This window comes from Gobio gobio (genome assembly GCF_949357685.1).
Source record: "Gobio gobio genome assembly, chromosome: 6".
Taxonomy (NCBI): domain Eukaryota; kingdom Metazoa; phylum Chordata; class Actinopteri; order Cypriniformes; family Gobionidae; genus Gobio; species Gobio gobio.
In genome coordinates, this window is record NC_137102.1 from 48,584,638 (window position 1) to 48,604,327 (window position 19,690).

Consider the following 19,690-nt stretch of genomic DNA (forward strand, 5'->3'; position numbering starts at 1 on the left):
GGTAAATATTTAATTGATGAGTTGACAATACAATACATAATGCAATACTAAAATTCAACATATTTATTGACACAAAATGATAACTGCACATCCATGTTTCGCTGACTGCAGGAGTTCGGTTGTTTCTGTGAATTGCAGCGATCCATTTGCTTCTCTTAGCTTTTGACAGTCTGTAAAAATATACCTCAGATTTCTTGTCAAATCTATTTGGACAATCAATATCAAAGCTCTTTCCCGTTTTAGATGTGTTTTGTGTGTTTTTCACGGAATTCACGCTGAAAACCAATGCTGCCGCTCTTTTTGCCACTCAGTGGGCATATCCTCAGTCACTCCGGGAGATGGCTATAGGCAGTATATCGAGTTTGTATATCGATATATTTTCTAGAAACGATATGGAATGAGGCAATACTGCTTATATCGATATACAGTAGATTGATACGAACGCATCTGAAAAATAGCTGAGGATGAGTTGATCCAGTGAAAATAGATGGTACAATTTGTCCTAAACATGACACATGCTTTACACTCACCTAAAGGATTATTAGGAACACATTTTTGCAATTATCTAATCAACCAATCACATGGCAGTTGCTTCAATGCATTTAGGGGTGTGGTCCTGGTCAAGACAATCTCCTGAACTCCAAACTGAAATTCAGAATGGGAAAGAAAGGTGATTTAAGCAATTTTGAGCGTGGCATGGTTGTTGGTGCCAGACGGGCCGGTCTGAGTATTTCACAATCTGCTCAGTTACTGGGATTTTCAAGCACAACCATTTCTAGGGTTTACAAAGAATGGTGTGAAAAGGGAAAAACATCCAGTATGCGGCAGTCCTGTGGGCGAAAATGCCTTGTTGATGCTAGAGGTCAGAGGAGAATGGGCCGACTGATTCAAGCTGATAGAAGAGCAACTTTGACTGAAATAACCACTCGTTACAACCGAGGTATGCAGCAAAGCATTTGTGAAGCCACAACACGCACAACCTTGAGGCGGATGGGTTACAACAGCAGAAGACCCCACCGGGTACCACTCATCTCCACTACATATAGGAAAAAGAGGCTACAATTTGCACAAGCTCACCAAAATTGGACAGTTGAAGACTAGAAAAATGTTGCCTGGTCTGATGAGTCTCGATTTCTGTTGAGACATTCAGATGGTAGTGTCCAATTTTGGCGTAAACAGAATGAGAACATGGATCCATCATGCCTTGTTACCACTGTGCAGGCTGGTGGTGGTGGTGTAATGGTGTGGGGGATGTTTTCTTGGCACACTTTAGGCCCCTTAGTGCCAATTGGGCATCGTTTAAATGCCAACCTGAGGCCTACCTGAGCATTGTTTCTGACCATGTCCATCCCTTTATGACCTCCATGTAACCATCCTCTGATGGCTACTTCCAGCAGGATAATGCACCATGTCACAAAGCTCGAATCATTTCAAATTGGTTTCTTGAACATGACAATGAGTTCACTGTACTAAAATGGCCCACACAGTCACCAGATCTCAACCCAATAGAGCATCTTTGGGATGTGGTGGAACGGGAGCTTCGTGCCCTGGATGTGCAATCTCCATCAACTGCAAGATGCTATCCTATCAATATGGGCCAACATTTCTAAAGAATGCTTTCAGCACCTTGTTGAATCAATGCCACGTAGAATTAAGGCAGTTCTGAAGGCGAAAGGGGGTCAAACACAGTATTAGTATGGTGTTCCTAATAATCCTTTAGGTGAGTGTATATCAAGGGCTTCAAAATAACTGGTAAGATATAGTTAACACGTATAGTTTAAAGCAGCTTGCCCTGTCAGATGCCCTGAGAGTTGACAGACAGATAAATACTTGCGGTGTTTAATGCGTTTGAAAGGTGCTTTCCTCAGTGCATAACTTTCATTTCACAGGTATATTCTCCATCTGTAAATATTAGAAAGTCATGATATTATGTCCATTTTGCTGTCAGGAGAGGGCGCGCCTTCTGCATGTGAATCTCCGCTAAAATTCAGGCTTCCGGGAATGAGCGCCGCCATAATATAAAATATATTTAAAATAAAAAATATTATATTTTTTATAAAATATTTGTTAAAATATTTGTTGTTGGACAATAAATGTGCCATATGTGGAATTTTAAACCTACACATATATTTATGAAAGTGACCATTATAATGGGGTAATCAAATATAGGCTAATATGCTTTTTATTTTCATTTTTAGTTTATTGAATGTAAAAACAAAGTTATTAATTTAGTTTTTAGATTGTAAACCCCCTTTTTGTACATAATATATTGCAAAGCCTACATTACATTCACTGTATTTGTTTATAGCCTTCAATATCAATATTGTTTTTAGGACATCATTGGGCAGGATGTGAAATAAAATTATTAAAATAACTACAGATTTTTTTTTTCTTCTCCCAAATAGAAAAACTTAGAAAATACCGGGATATATGCCGAGTATCACCATTCAACCAAAAAATACAAATATATGATTTTTTTGGCCATTCCGCCCTACCCTATGTCACATGCATATTGCGTTACTCCCTAAAAATGTAACTAATTGTGTTACCTAATTATTTTTTTATGGAAAGTAATGCATTACATTACTTTTGTGTTACTTTTTCTCATCTGGGCTTTCAACTGTTCTGCCTTTCTGGATGCAGGAGAAGAAAGTTCAACATTCTTCCTTCCGCAATAACGACATGAAACACAATTGTGATGTATAACATAAGTCATTTTTGCTTATTAGAATGGTTGAATTGGATTATTGAAGGTCAGCATTAAAGGTGCTTGATAAAGTGAGATTAAACGCATAAAGTATATTTGTGTAATTTAACATTTAATTATTGCAGGTTTGTGTAATATTCTGAATTTACGTTTTTTATTCATTTTGAGGAACACTGAATCTGTTTTTGTGCAAGTGAGATGAGTAAATGCATATTCACATTTAGTCTAAAACTACATCATGCATCATGTTCACACAGCGCACACAATGCCTCTGCACTTACTCATGATTTGTCTCAACATGAGGTCAGAAGAGCTGTCAGTCAATAAATGTAACATGCATTACTTATTTGAAAAAGTATATTTTGTTGTACATTTTAAGGTAATGTTACTTTACTAGTTACAGTACTTTAAAAAAAGTCATCTTAACACATGACTCACGTTACTTTACTTGTAATGCGTTACCCCCAATATGGCATGTAATCTAAATAAATATTATCTTATTGTGCACAATGTAGTTTGCTTCTGTGTTATAATAGTACAGAGAGAGTTATAAGGAATGTGAATCACAGTTCGCCTGGGGCCTGTAAATCACATGGCCTTTGGGTCTCTGTGTTTATTCCACAGAATTATGGGATATGATGCATGTCAAAAGTCACAATGTCACAAAAACACAATATTTCCTGCCAAGTGTCCCTGTCATCAAAAGCTACTTCAAAAAGGACAGCTTGCCATGTCAAAGTCTGAGAGTTTAAAAACCCTTATAAGGCCTGTTAGCTTAAATACAAATCAGTATGTCAGTTCTGTCCAAACTCATTTTTAGCATATAGTACATCACTGTTATGCTTTAAAGTTTAGATTTACAAATACCATGTAAATACCTTACAGATTTAGAGAAAAGATTATTTAATCAGATTTAAGTGAGATTTAGAGTATTGTTTTAAAAGTTAAAAAAAATTCCCCAGCGTTCCTGACAGATTTCCAGTGAAACGGCCTTCCAGATGTTACTTACACAACATATAAAGATGCAGATTGAAACATTTTTCATCAGGCACTCTAAGATATACTCAACTACAGGGAACTTTTTTTTTTTTAAACAAAAAGGCATAATGCAATTTAAATCCAATCCTAAATGCCAGGTGGCCTGTGCAGCAGTGCCAGAATCCTCTCTTTCTGGCTCCTGTTAGGATACAAGCTGTGATACTTTGTGCAATATATAATTTGTGTTTTTGGTCACTTTATAAAAAAGTGTATTGCAGTACCAAAATAATGTTTGCCACATGTGTTTTAGACAGTATTTTAGCATTAATACAGCAATAATGACATTGGAAAAAAAGTGGTAACATGTCCCCTGACTTTTCAACTGAAAACTATTTAAATATTAAACAAATAAATACAAAAATGTAAATTGGCATAATTCAATAACATTTTATTAAATAATATCAAATGTTTTTTTTTATATTATTATAAAAGTGTTTTACCTCTAGCTGGTCTGCACATTATATACACCGATCAGGCGTAACATTGTGACCTTCCTAATATTGTGTTGGTCCCATTTTTGCTGCCAAAACAACCCTGACCCATCGAAGCATGGACTCTACTAGACCCCTGAAGGTGTGCTGTGGTATCTGGCACCAAGATGTTAGCAGCAGATCCTTTAAGTCCTATAAGTTGCAAGTTGGGGCCTCCATGGATCGGACTTGTTTGTTCAGGACATCCCACAGATGCTCGATTGAATTGAGATCTGGAAAATTTGGAGGCCCGGTCAACACCTCAAACTCGTTGTTGTGCCCCTCAAACCATTCCTGAACCATTTGTGCTCTGTTGCCTTCTTCCCATAGTGCATCCTGGTGCCATGTGTTTCCCAGGTAAGCGACGCACACACACCCGGCCATCCATGTGATGTAAAAGAAAACATGATTCATCAGCCCAGCTTCTTTCATTTCTCCGTGGTCCAGTTCTGATGCTCACGTGGCCACTGTTGACGCTTTCAGCGGTGGACAGGGGTCAGCATGGGCACCCTGACTGGTCTGCAGCTATGCAGCCCCATACGCAACAAACTGCGATGCACTGTGTGTTCTGACACCTTTCTATCAGAACCAGCTTTAACTTCTTGAGCAATTTGAGCTACAGTAGCTCGTCTGTTTGATCGGACCACACGGGCCAGCCTTCGCTCCCCATGTGCATCAATGAGCCTTGGCCGCCCATGACCCTGTCACCGATTCACCACTGTTTCTTCCTTGGACCACTTTTGATAGATACTGACCACTGCAGACCAGGAACACCCCACAAGAGCTGCAGTTTTGGAGATGCTCTGACCCAGTCGTCTAGCCATCACAATTTGGCCCCTGTCAAACTCGCTCAACTCCTTACGCTTGCCCATTTATCCTGCTTCTGCCTAATATATCCCACCCATTAACAGGTGCCGTGATGAAGAGATAATCAGTGTTATTCACTTTACCAGTCATAATGTTATGATCGGTGTCTAGCTGTATATCATTTATATATAAGCTAACTATGTTAACTTGTATTTTGAAAATGCAGATAGTTGTGAAATAAAAGCAATTCCAGGGTCAAAGTTCAGACATGATAGTGCACATGGTGAGTTAATTGACATATTTCATTGGTGTTTCACTGTTTAATGTTTGTGTGCAAGATAATTTTTTTTACACAAGATGCTATGGATGCCATTTTGGAAAATGTATCTTTTATGAGTAGTTGACACTTGTTATGGTATGGCCCTTGCTTCAGTTGTCCTTTATGATTAGCAATGTCAAAATGTTAATAAACTCTGAACCCAACTATTTCAACTTGAATCTGAATGCACATTTTGTAGGAATTTCAACCCAACAACCCTGAATTAATCTGATGGTTGAACACAGTATCACATATTTTATCAAACGCATGAGGAAATCAATATAATTTCTCTAGTAGTAATGAGATGACCTCTGCAGTAATGCTCCATTGTGTGTGTGTTGTTTACTGCAGGAACTGTGAAGCCCAAGGGGGAGGCTGAGAGGTGGGCAAACAGGAAGTGACACGGTTGTGTGCGTGTGCTGTGCCTGTGTGGACTGACCCTAATCATAACGGACAGTTTGCACTTATATAAGTGGCTCAAAACAGCCAGTAGGCCTGAAGACCATCCTGGAGCAACATATGTGACTTTATATATGTGAATATGTGCACATGCATGTATGCATCAATGTCCACTTTCTTTAACGTAGACACACACGTGTCTCCCGCTCTGCTGATGCAAGCAACGCTGTCTTTCTAACTTGTTTTGATAAACACATTATTCCCACCATCTCAATTTCGTCTGATCTCTGTACTTAACAGCACCTCACAAAGCATCTCGCAGTTAAAGTGCTGATCTAGAATCAGATTTCCCCCCTTTCCTGGTGCAATCTCAGTGAAATAAACAGATTCTGGCTCAGCACTCCTACACATCTGACTATTCAAGGCAAAAAAACGTATGAAGAATAATGCTGAGGATGAGAGGACGTAAGCACAACCGCTGGCTTTAGCGGCGAAAACGCACACCCGCAAACAGGAGGATGAGGATTTGCTGTGGTATTTACTGAATGCTCAGGTTAACTCTTTTCATTGGTGTATAAGTGAGCGTACTGTATGTATTGGTGGTTTGCTGCTGACGGTGGCTTTGCATTGAGAGCAGATCTGCCCGCTGGCTTCAGCGTTTTACACACGCCATTTCATAGCGGACAAACTAAAGTCACACACCTGAACCCGGAATGAAGTGTTAACAATACAATCTCATAAACAGCATCTTAGCAGTATTGTTAAATCTCTCATGCCAAATAAAGTGAGGGAAATGTAGAATTGGACTCTGTATCGTGTAGCATTTGCTTTAGTAGGATGTTGTTTACAGAATGATGTTGAGTTCTCTTTAAAGGTGCACTATGTAAAACATTTTCAGTAAAATATCCCAAAACCACTAGGCCAGTGTTATATATTTTGTTCAGTTGAGTACTTACAATATCCCAAATGTTTCCAACTGTTTGTAATTCGTGGGAAAATTGCTATTTTAACCAAGGAACCGGGACGTGTGAGGGAGTCGCCTGTCAATTGCGTCATATCTGTGTTACCCTCGGTTTCCAGTTTTATTTTGCAGAAACGCTTTACTCTTACTACAGTGTGCAACAAGTGTCATAGCAGCCGCCGAGCGAACACACAGAATAACGTCATAACATCCTTTTCAACACACAGATGTATCTAATATGACGAACAGAGCTGCGTTACCTCATACTCATGACTGGAAAAGCGGAAATGGCATAATAAAAGTCCTGCTGCTTGCGAGGCGTGTGTTGCGTTCATCTTATTAACAATCGCTCCTGCGGCCTTGCTCAGCTCCCACAACACTCGGCCCTGCCCTGCTTCATACTACAGTAACGTTAATAATCGCATCCATGAACATGATTTCTGCCCGAGTCCTATCCCGATTCTTTTCCACCGGCTGTGAGGTGAAGACCACATGTCCCAAGATTCTGCACTCAAACTTGGCATCATCAAACTACGCCTTTGTTTTTAACATGCGAGGCGACCTCTGGTGGATGGAAAAGTTACATAGTGCAGCTTTAATATCTCAATTTTTTCTGCAAGGATATCCACTGCTGTTCAAAAGTTTGGAGTCGGTAGATTTTAAAATAATAATAATTATTATTATTTTATTTTAAATAAATGCTGTTCTTTTCTTATTATTATCTTTATTGATAATAAGAAATGTTTCTTGAGCAGCAACTCATCATATTAGAATGATTTCTGAAGGATCATGTGACACTGAAGACTGGGGGAATGATGCTGAAAAAATGATTAAAATACAAAAACAATCATTTTAAATTGTAATAAAATGTCACGATATTACTGTATTTTTTATAAAAAATGCAGCCTTGGTGGACATAAGAGACTTTTTTTCAGAAGCATTAAAAATGTTGCCGACCCCAAATTTTTCGAACAACAGTGTAAAAGAGAGCAAATGGTGACATTTCTTTAGATCTCTTGCTTGTCCTGTTTTCCTTTTATCCTTTCCTTTGCCATTTATAAATATGATGACTCCTCTCCTATGTTACTAAAATAGACATAGGGTCTATTTTAGTAACATTTTATTTCGATGGTCAACTTTAGACATTCTACTAACTATAAGTAACTGTAAACAAAACCCTACATGTCAACTAACGCTCATTAGAGTATTAGACTGTAACTAATATCTGTTAACGCTTTATTTTGACGCTCCCCAACAGACATTCAACTGACAATAACTAACTTTGCAAGAACAACTTATTGTACTAACATTAACAAGTCTACAAATACTCTAATGAGAGTTATTCGACATTATTGCAACTTACACCGATCAGGTACAGTGTTGGTCCCCCTTTTGCTGCCAAAAAAAGCCCTGACCCGTTTAGACATAGATTCCACTAGACCCCTGAAGGTTTGCTGTGGTATCAGGCACCAAGATGTTAGCAGCAGTTCCTTTAAGTCCTGTAAGTTGCGAGATGGGGCCTACATGGATCGGAGGCCGGCTTGCCTTCCTCCCATAGTGCATCCTGGTGCCATGTGTTCCCCAGGTAAGCGACGCACACGCACCCGGCCATCCACATGATGTAAAAGAAAACGTGATTCATCAGACCAAGCCACCTTCTTCCATTGCTCCGTGGTCCAGTTCTGAAGCACACATGCTCACTGTTGGCGCTTTCGCTGGTGGACAGGGGTCAGCATGGGCACCCTGACTATGAGCTATGCAGCCCCATACGCAACAAACTGCGATGCACTGTGTGTTCTGACACCTTTCTAGAACCAGCTTTAACTTCTTGAGCAATTTGAGCTACAGTAGCTCGTCTGTTTGATCGGACCACACGGGCAGCCTTCACTCCCCATGTGCATCAATGAGCCTTGGCCGCCCATGACCCTGTCACCGGTTCACCACTGTTCCTTCCTTGGACCACCTTTGATAGATACTGACCACGGCAGACCGGGAACACCCCACAAGAGCTGCAGTTTTGGAGATGTTCTGACCCAGTCCCTTTAGCCATCACAATTTGTCAAACTCGCTCAAATCCTTACTTTTGCCCATTTTTTCTGCTTCTCACATCAACTTTGAGGACAAAATGTTCACTTGCTGCCTAGTATATCCCACCCACTAATAGGTGCTGTGATGAAGAGATAATCAGTGTTATTCACTTGACCTTGGTCACTATACACTGATCTGTGTATAGTTAGAAGACTGTCTAATGTGGACCATCAAAAAAAGTGTTACATATTAGTTATTCTATTTAATCATTCATTTTGCTCTATTTAGTCATCCATATGACTATGATATTTCGACATGAAATGGAATAACCACTGAGTAATACGATTTTCCACTTCCACTTTGCCACTTCACTCAAAAGTTATGATAAAAACAATGTCTCATCCTTGAGTTTCGCAGTTTATTTTTAGTCTGTACTATGAGTAAAACATTTGAGTAAGAGGAAAATGGAACAGAACTGATGTTGAGTGAATCTCTGTGATGGAAAGAGCTGATATTGCAGTTAGTTATCAAGGTTGTGGGTCTCTTGCATGATCATTCCTTTCTTCAATGTTGTCGCAATTGTTGAGAATTTACACAACGCTGCTCTTCGTTCTCCTTCAACAAGCTTTCTTCCATGCAGGCATGGAGAGACCAAACCCTGCATCCTGACTCAACCAATCTAACAACAAAATCAATGCATGTTTATGTGTGAGTAAACAGTTTCATTAAACTCAAGTGGCACTCAAACGCTCAGACTCAATCATTAGGAATGATAATGAATGTTTCCTAAACACATCCTAAACAATTACAAAAAACTGAGGCCTTACCCACTTCCTGTATGCAGTTTAAATGGGAAGCAGATGTATGCAGACGCTTTCACAGATGATTTACATGGCGTAATTGGGGTCATATGCATGTGGGGTTTTTATTTTTTTGTTTTATTTTGTTCCCTGAGATCCATTTATGAAGTTTGTCAAGATTTCTTGCATCAAAAACAGTCATCATTTATTAGTTTTTTGCTACTGTATTTTTAAGACTGCCATGCAAACGTCCTCTTTTGTGTGAAATGTGTAACAAAACTTAGTTGCAGGTTGTGGGTTGTATGTCTGGTCCAATTTAGTTGCTTCAGTAACAAGCTCTTGCAAAGCCTGCATCACATTCATAAAGCACATATTCATAAGACAATCTTCTTGTTTCTAAAACTGGTGTCAAGAGCAACACAATAATTGGTTGGTTTGCCATATTTTACTCTTATTGTTAAATGCCTGCTGGAAAATAATATTGTCATGTGTTGTTTATGGATAATGATGGTATCTATTCAACTTCCTCTTTAATGCTGAATACCAGATTATATACAGTACTGCTTAAAGGAACACGCAGACTTTTTGGACTTTAGCTTATTCACCGTACCCACCAGAGTTAGATAAGTCAATACATACCATTCTTATCGGACAAATTCAGTTTAAACTGATGGTCATTTTGTACAATAGGGACAAAGTTAATACATCAAACTGCTAAATTTCAGAAGATCAATGGAAATGTGATCTTTGGAAATGGAATGGGAATGTGATGATATGATGATGCATTAAAAGCAATTTAGCAACAATTATTCAGTCAGTACTGATGCTGAGGACCCTTCGGTATCATCATTTGTTTCAGAAAATAATCTATTCTTGTCTCACCCTAGCTGTCGTTTCACAGATTTTTTAAAAAGAGCAAAGAAATATTCATGGAAAATGGGCCGCGTGCAAAACTGGAGCAGCACAAATGAAAATAAACACAACTGAACATTTAATTAGCAAGTGAAAATACATTTACTGTTCACGCATGCAGAAAAAGAGTCGACAGAACTCCTGAGGGATGTTCTCTCTTTCTCTTGCAATCCATGTCATTCTCTCTCATTTTTTCTCACTCTACATCCTTATAATCTATATAATATAATTAATATAATCTAAATTATCTATTTTTCTCTCTCTCTTTTAGAGGCTTTGTTTTGATCCCTTTTTTAGTTCGCTGAGAATTTATAGTTAAATGTATTGTTTTTAAATAAAATAAAATAAAATAAAATAAAATGAAGGCAGTTTAACAGTTTGCAAGGCTTTTTCGTTATTGTTGTTAATTTTGGAAAAATGTGACTGTGGCGACATTTATGCAAAATGATATGTTGCTTCTTGGACGTTTCACTACACTTTCAAAGTAAGTGTCCGCTGGTTGTTGTCCGAATGCATTCTAAATAAAAATGGTGCCAAATAGCACTAAAAGTGGTTCATGTAATCATATGGGAACTACTTTAAGTGCTATATAGCAACTATCTTAAAAGGAACACACCGACTTTTTGGGACTTTAGCTTATTCACCGTATCCCCCAGAGTTAGATAAGTCCTGCCATTCTTATCTCAGTGCGTGCCATAACTCTGTCTGACACACTCACCGCTAGCTTAGCTTAGCACAAAGACTGGAGGTAAACGGCTCCAGCTAGCCTACTGCTCAATAAGTGACAAAATAACGCCAACATTTTCCTATTTACATGTTATTGTTGTGATGTGTATAGTTACATCGTGTACTAAGACCGACGGAAAATGAAAAGTACCATGGGTGCAGCGACGCGCAATGATATTACGCAGAGGGTAATTCCTAGCCATATCGGTTATATCAATTTTCCGTCATCCTTAGTACACGATGTAACTATACACATCACATAAATAAGAAAACAGTTCCTCCTGGAACTGCCACCTTAACGTGGTGGAGAGGTTTGAGTACCCGAATGAACCTAGGAGCTATGTTGTCCGGGGCTATATGCCCCTGGTAGGGTCCCAAGGCAAACAGGTCCTAGGTGACGGGTCAGACTAAGAGCAGTTCAAAAAACCCTTATGATGACCAAAAAAAAGAGGACCGTGACGTCGCCCGGTACGGCGCAGCCGGGGCCCCACCCTGGAGCCAGACCTGGGGTTGGGGCGCGTATGCGAGCGCCTGGTGGCCGGGCCTTCCCCCACGGGGTCCGGCCGGGCTCAGCCCAAAGGAGCAACGTGGGGACACCTTCCCGTGGGCCCCCCACCCACAGGAGGGACCGTAAGGGGCCGGTGCAGAGAAGATCGGGCAGCAGTCGAAGGCAGGAGCCTAGACAACCCGATCCCTGGACACGGAAACTGGCTCTTGGGACATGGAATGTCACCTCACTGGCGGGGAAGGAGCCTGAGATTGTGCGTGAGGTTGAGAGGTTCCGACTAGAGATAGTCGGAATCACCTCTACGCACGGCTTGGGCTCTGGAACCACACTCCTCGAGAGAGGATGGACTCTTCACCACTCCGGAGTTGCCCATGGTGAGAGGCGGCGGGCTGGTGTGGGCTTGCTTATAGCCCCCCAGCTCTGCCGCCATGTGTTGGAGTTCACCCCGGTGAACGAGAGGGTCGTTTCCCTGCGGCTTCGGCTCAGGGATAGGTCTCTCACTGTTGTTTGTGCCTACGGGCCGAACGGCAGTGCAGAGTACCCGGCCTTCTTGGTGTCCCTGGGAGGGGTGCTGGAAAGTGCTCCGACTGGGGACTCCGTCGTTCTACTGGGGGACTTCAACGCCCACGTGGGCAATGACAGTGACACCTGGAGGGGCGTGATTGGGAGGAACGGCCCCCCTGATCTGAACCCGAGTGGTGTTCAGTTATTGGACTTCTGTGCTAGTTACGGTTTGTCCATAACGAACACCATGTTCAGGCATAAGAGTGTCCATCAGTGCTCATGGCACCAGGACACTCTAGGTCGTAGGTCAATGATCGACTTTGTGGTCGTTTCATCTGACCTGCACCTGGTGGTGAGTTGGATCCGATGGCGGGGGAGGAAGCTGGACAGACCCGGCAGACCCAAACATACTGTGAGGGTCTGCTGGGAACGTTTGGCCGAGTCTCCTGTCAGAGAGATCTTCAACTCCTACCTCCAGCAGAACTTCGACCGGATCCCGAGGGAGGCTGGAGATATTGAGTCTGAATGGACCATGTTCTCCACCTCCATTGTCGCTGCGGCCACTCGGAGCTGTGGCCGTAAGGTCTCCGGTGCATGTCGAGGCGGCAATCCCCGAACCCGGTGGTGGACACCGGAAGTAAGGGATGCCGTCAAGCTGAAGAAGGAGTCCTATCGGTCCTGGTTGGCTTGTAGGACTCCTGAGGCAGCTGACATGTACCGGCAGGCTAAGCGGACTGCAGCCCGGGTGGTTGTGGAGGCAAAAACTCGGGCCTGGGAGGAGTTCGGTGAGGCCATGGAAAAGGACTATCGGCTGGCCTCGAAGAGATTCTGGCAAACCGTCCGGCGCCTCAGGAGGGGGAAGCAGTGCCCTACCAACGCTGTTTACAGTGGCGATGGGCGGCTGTTGACCTCAACTGGGGATGTCGTCGGACGGTGGAAGGAATACTTCGAGGATCTCCTCAATCCCGCCATCACGCCTTCCATTGAGGAAGCAGAGGCTGGGTGCTCAGAGGAGGACTCGTCCATCACCCAAGCTGAAGTCACCGAGGTGGTCAAGAAACTCCTCGGTGGCAAGGCACCGGGGGTGGATGAGATCCGCCCTGAGTACCTCAAGTCTCTGGATGTTGTGGGGCTGTCTTGGCTGACACGCCTCTGCAGCATCGCGTGGCGGTCGGGGACAGTGCCTCTGGGATGGCAGACCGGGGTGGTGGTCCCTCTTTTTAAGAAGGGGGACCGGAGGGTGTGTTCCAACTACAGGGGGATCACACTTCTCAGCCTCCCTGGGAAAGTCTATGCCAGGGTACTGGAGAGGAGAATACGGCCAATAGTAGAACCTCGGATTCAGGAGGAACAGTCTGGTTTTCGTCCCGGTCGTGGAACACTGGACCAGCTCTATACCCTCTACAGGGTGCTGGAGGGTTCATGGGAGTTTGCCCAACCAGTCCACATGTGTTTTGTGGATTTGGAGAAGGCATTCGACTGTGTCCCTCGCGGCATCCTGTGGAGGGTGCTCGGGGAGTATGGGGTCCGGGGTCCTTTGCTAAGGGCTGTCCGGTCCCTGTACGACCAAAGCAGGAGTTTGGTCCGCATTGCCAGCAGTAAGTCAGACTTGTTCCCGGTGCATGTTGGACTCCGGCAGGGCTGCCCTTTGTCGCCGGTTCTGTTCATAATTTTTATGGACAGAATTTCTAGGCGCAGCCAGGGGCCGGAGGGTGTCAGGTTTGGGGACCACGCGGTTTCGTCTCTGCTCTTTGCGGATGACGTTGTCGTGTTGGCCCCTTCTAACCAGGACCTTCAGCATGCACTGGGACGGTTTGCAGCCGAGTGTGAAGCGGCTGGGATGAGGATCAGCACCTCCAAATCCGAGGCCATGGTCCTCAGTCGGAAAAGGGTGGTTTGCCCTCTTCAGGTTGGTGGAGAGTTCCTGCCTCAAGTGGAGGAGTTCAAGTATCTAGGGGTCTTGTTCACGAGTGAGGGGAGGATGGAACGGGAGATTGACAGACGGATCGGTGCAGCTTCTGCAGTAATGCGGTCGATGTACCGGTCTGTTGTGGTGAAGAAAGAGCTAAGCCGTAAGGCGAAGCTCTCGATTTACCGGTCAATCTACGTTCCTACTCTTACCTATGGTCATGAGCTTTGGGTCATGACTGAAAGGACAAGATCCCGGATACAGGCGGCCGAAATGAGTTTTCTCCGCAGGGTGGCTGGGCGCTCCCTTAGAGATAGGGTGAGGAGCTCAGTCACTCGGGAGGAACTCGGAGTAGAGCCGCTGCTCCTCCACATCGAGAGGGGTCAGCTGAGGTGGCTCGGGCATCTGTTCCGGATGCCTCCCGATCGCCTTCCCGGGAAGGTGTTTCGGGCATGTCCAACCGGGAGGAGGCCCCGGGGAAGACCTAGGACACGCTGGAGGGACTATGTCTTCCGGCTGGCCTGGGAACGCCTCGGTGTACCCCCGGAAGAGCTAGAGGAAGTGTCTAGGGAGAGGGAAGTCTGGGCATCTCTGCTTAGACTGCTGCCCCCGCGACCCGGCCCTGGATAAAGCGGAAGAAGATGGATGGATGGATGTTGGCATTATTTTGTCATTTATTGAGCAGTAGGCTAGATGGAGCCGTTTACCTCCAGTCTTTGTGCTAAGCTAGGCTAGCGGTGGGTGCGTCAGACAGAGTTATGGCACACACGGAGATGAGAATGGTATCGACTTATCTAACTCTGGGGGATAGGGTGAATAAGCTAATGTCCCAAAAAGTTGCCATGTTCCTTTAAAGGGGCTACAGAACCTTTGTCAAATGGTGCTATATGCATTCAAAGATGACAGCCAATCCCTATCTTTCTCTCATCCGCCAATTGCATTCTTCCTTTCACATAATTTAAACTGCAACTGACCAGTGACGGCTGGTCAATAGAGGGCGCTGGGGCGCCGCCCCCATCAAAATTCCAGAAATATACATGTATACAAAAATGATATAAAAATGAAACAAAAATAAAATAGTTTACTCATACGATGTGCCGGCTGTTAGTAAGAGCCTCAGCATTTAATAAAAACTGTCTTTGATCGGTGAACTATTTTATATGTTCTTCAATGTTTCATGCGGTTTCATGCTCAAGGGATGCCGGACAAATGGATGTCTATCTGAGTACAAAAATCTACGGGCAGCATGTGACCTGAAGCTGGTCTCTAATTGGTTTCTTAAAGATCCTCCTCCGGACGCAGGTCGCTGCGTCCCTGGCGAATCAGAATTGGATGCGTGTTATTTTATCCAATCTGATTGGTTCTCGTCACCTGTCATTCAACTTTCTGTTCTTGGCAACTAAAGCGAAAGTGCGCGGGCGACACAGTCACTCCGACTCCTCCAAAACCTTATTAGGATGATCGCTTTCGTAGAGATGGCAGCAGTTAAACCAAATTCTTTCACAAGGCGTTCGCTGGAAGAAAAAAAAGGAGAAAGGATCCCGGACCAACGCGATTTACAAATCCAGCAGCAGGCCAATGACAGAGGATGAAGCTGCAATCGGAGCTTCACGCGCTTGTTATGAGAAACGTAGGTGGCTGGCTGGATGTGTTGTTAGCAATGCCCTTTATTGCTTTCCCTGTCTTTTATTTCAAAGTGTTGGTACTGAAGAACAACAGGGGTAAGAGACCTCAAATATCTAACTGAAATATGCAAACGTCATGACACTACTGAGATGACTGACTTTGATCAGAGAGTCATTGAGAAATTTGCTGGCCAGAAAGAAAGGAGAGCAAAATTTATGTTCAAGTAGTCAACATGCTAGTCTGTTGTTGCTGTTTTCTTTTGTTTTTCCTTTCCTCATTCAATTATATGTGGGAAATTAATGTGTAAAAAGATAAAAGTGAAGACACTGTTTTCTCGTTAATGCTTGAATTTAGTCAACATGCATCTTGATACTACCGAGACCCCCAAAAATAATTATCACCAGCCGCCGCTGCAACTGACAGCTCTCAGTATCCAAACTTGTTTTGTGCATCCCGCCACATTCTCCTCATTAGATTTTAGATATGATACTCCATTCTCATATGTTTTCTGAGAAAGAAAAAAAGTCTTGTGTGGGGGCCCTGGAATATTTCCTCATTTCCTGGAATATTCCTAACATGATTGAGAACCACTTTATCTTCAGGGAATACACTGTATTTGAATGTTGTTTTAATCCTTTCCCAAACTAAACTAAGAGACTAAGAGAGAGTTAGATAACCTTTAAAGAACTACTCAGGGGCTTAACGGGTTCTTTGTATGGCAGTGATGCTGTATCACCTCAACCACCCCAAAGAACCACTGAAGAACCGCTGAAGAACCAATTTTTGTGTGTGCGTGGTGTTCAGAAATGCACTGTCCCATAGTGCCCCATAAAAAAGCAAATGTGAGATAAAAACACATTTGCTGAAGCAACCATGTCATTTCAAGCTTCTACACGTATTTGAGCTTGTACCTGAGCGTTTCGGCACAATGCCACCAGGTTTGCTACTGAACATAGAATTTTGCAAGGAAATTTGGTAATAAAGGCTAAGTCTTAAATATTCAATAAACAGTCCCTGTAATTATCATTTATTCGAAAAGGAATACAAGTTGTAGTGTTCATTTAAGCTGGAAACTGCATTGTGTATTGTGTGTATAGATTAGGAACGTAAAGTTTAAATGTAGGCATTTAATTATTAATTATTTTAAGAAGTTTCTTAAAGGGATAGTTCACCCAAAAATGAATCACTTACTCACCTTCAAGTTGTTCCAAACATCTATGAACAACAGAATCTATTATGTTGAACACAAAAGAAGATATTTTGAAGAATGTTGGTAATAATTTGTTACATTTATATAGCGCTTTTTAGGGTCCTCAAAGCGCTTTACATATCTAAAAAATGCCGGGTTAAAAATAACCCAAGTTGGGTTAAAAATGGACTAACCCAGCAATTGGGTTGTTTTAACCTAGTGGTTGGGTTAAATGTTTGCTTAAAACAACCCAATTGCTGGGTTAAAATAACCCAATCGCTGGGTTAAAACAACCCAATTGTTGGGTTAGTCCATTCTCAACCCAACTTGGGTTATTTTTAACCCAGCATTTTTACAGTGTAGAAGGTCGGAATCTCCTCAACCACCACCAATGTGCAGCATCCACCTGAATGATGTGACGGCAGCCATATTGCGCCAGAACACCCACCACTGATTGGTAGAGAGGAGATGAAGCCAATCAGGATAGGGGGATGATTCGGAGGCCATGATGATGGACAGAGGCCAATGGGCAAATTTGCCCAACTGTCTGGTAACCACGGTAGCCATTGAGTAAATGATGACAGAAATTAAATTTTTAGGTGAACTATCCCTTTAAATGGATGCTCCAGCCAAAAATGACAATTCTGTCATCATTTACTCACAAGACTGTATGACTTTTTTTCTTCTGTGGAACATTTAAGAATGCTCAGTGTTTTTGTCAGTGGGTCAATGGTCTCCAATGTTGTTTGGTTCCCAATCCCATGTTCTTCAAAATATCTTCTTTTGTCTTCTGCAGGAGAGTTTTCTCGTTTTGGGTGCACTGTCCCTTTAAGTTGTGTCATCTTTAGTCTATTCAAACTGCTGTTTATTTAAATGTTTTCATGTTTATGTCAGTTTTCTATGGGAAACATGCATGTAACAGGGAGAAAAGTGTTTATCTGAGTTGTAACCATATTTATTACCTCATTGCATGCTGAAGAGGGTAAATGGGGTAGAACCCCAAAAAAAGCCTATCTGAACTCTTCATTTTAAAGTGTATTGTAATAGAAATGCTTGATTGTTTTGCACTGTTGACGGCGGAGTATGGTGGAATCTCTTATTGTTTCATAACAAAAAAACAAGCCAGATTCAGTGCGGTTTCTGTGTCACTACTGCAAAGTCACAGCGTTTAAGAGAGGATAAACTTAGGGCATACGGTCCAGACTCCCCTCTGGATTTTATTCAGATAAATACATGTTTCTGCTGCCAGTGGGGGAAGCACAGGCCGGTGTGACCCCACCCTCTAACTACAGCCTTGAGGTCTGTGTGCGTTAAAAATACCCCACAGTGACCCAAGCACAGGAGTCTGCCATACTCTGTCTCCTCCTTTTTATTCTCTTCTTCACTTTCTGCACACAATGCACAATGTGGCTAGTTTGTCTACCATCTATCTTACAATATGAATGAATGCTATAATAATAATTCATTAATAGCACTTTTTATTAAATGCAAATCAAAGTGCTTTGCAGGTCAGAATATTAATACATTTAGAAGAAAAAAATACATAAAAACAAAGAAACAAAAAGAATAATGTTTGAAAAATATTTTGAATATAGTCTATTTATTTTGCATTATGACATTATTTTTCATGACAATTAAGCATCTTTCCCTCTAAATTGTCATTAATACATGTTTGGATGATAATTTTTTTAATAATTCCAATTATGTCTAATTTATATTCTCATAAAAGTTATTGCTGCAACAGTATCTCAATGACAAAAAGTGTCCATATATATACATATATATACATATATATATATATATATATATATATATATATATATATATATATATATATATATATATATATATATATATATATATATATATATATATATATATATATATATATATATATATATATATATATATATATATATATATATATATAGGGTCAGTAAAATATATATTTTTATATAATACTTTTATTAAACGGGGATGCATTAAATTATAGCATATTAGAATGATTTCTGAAGGATCATGTGAAAATTCAGGCAGCTGAAAATTCACCTTTGCCATCACAGGAATAAATTACATTTTAAAATATATTAAAATAGAAAAGTTATTTTAAATTGTAATAATATTTCACAATATTACAGTTTTATTGCCCTTTATATCAAATAACTACAGCATTGGTGAGCATAAGAGACTTCTCTCAAAAACATAAAACAATCTTACAAACTCTTAAAATGGTAGTGTATCATTATTTTTCACATTAGGCCTACAGTAATGAGAAATGAAAAAAATAATAATAATAATAATAATGTCACAATGCAAAAATCCTAGTTGTTCATAAAACAGAATCAAGGCAAAATTCGTATTTCATATTTTAGGTTTTGTGGTCAAATCTGACCATACATGGTCTCGACAGATTTTGTGAAAGGGTTGGGTTATGACTTTTGCACTTCAATAACAGCCTCAATAAAATGTTTCATATGACACAGTTCTCTGTTGTGAATGTTAACAGGGATTATAGAAATGTACAGCTACATACTGTGGGCAAACAAAAGGGTGTATCTGCGATTACAGGCAAGGGCGCTGACGTCAGATGGGTCGTATCTGGAAGCATTTTGGCAGCTCAGAGCAAAGAGCACACACTGCACTGCATACATAGACATACAGACAGGAGCGGCGGCCTGAACTGTCCTTTTGTGTGCTGCTTCATGAAGGATGGGGCTCGTCTGTGTATGGGTGGGTGTAGGGCCTGTCGGGGTGGGGGTCAGTGAATGTATGCAGTGGGAAACACAC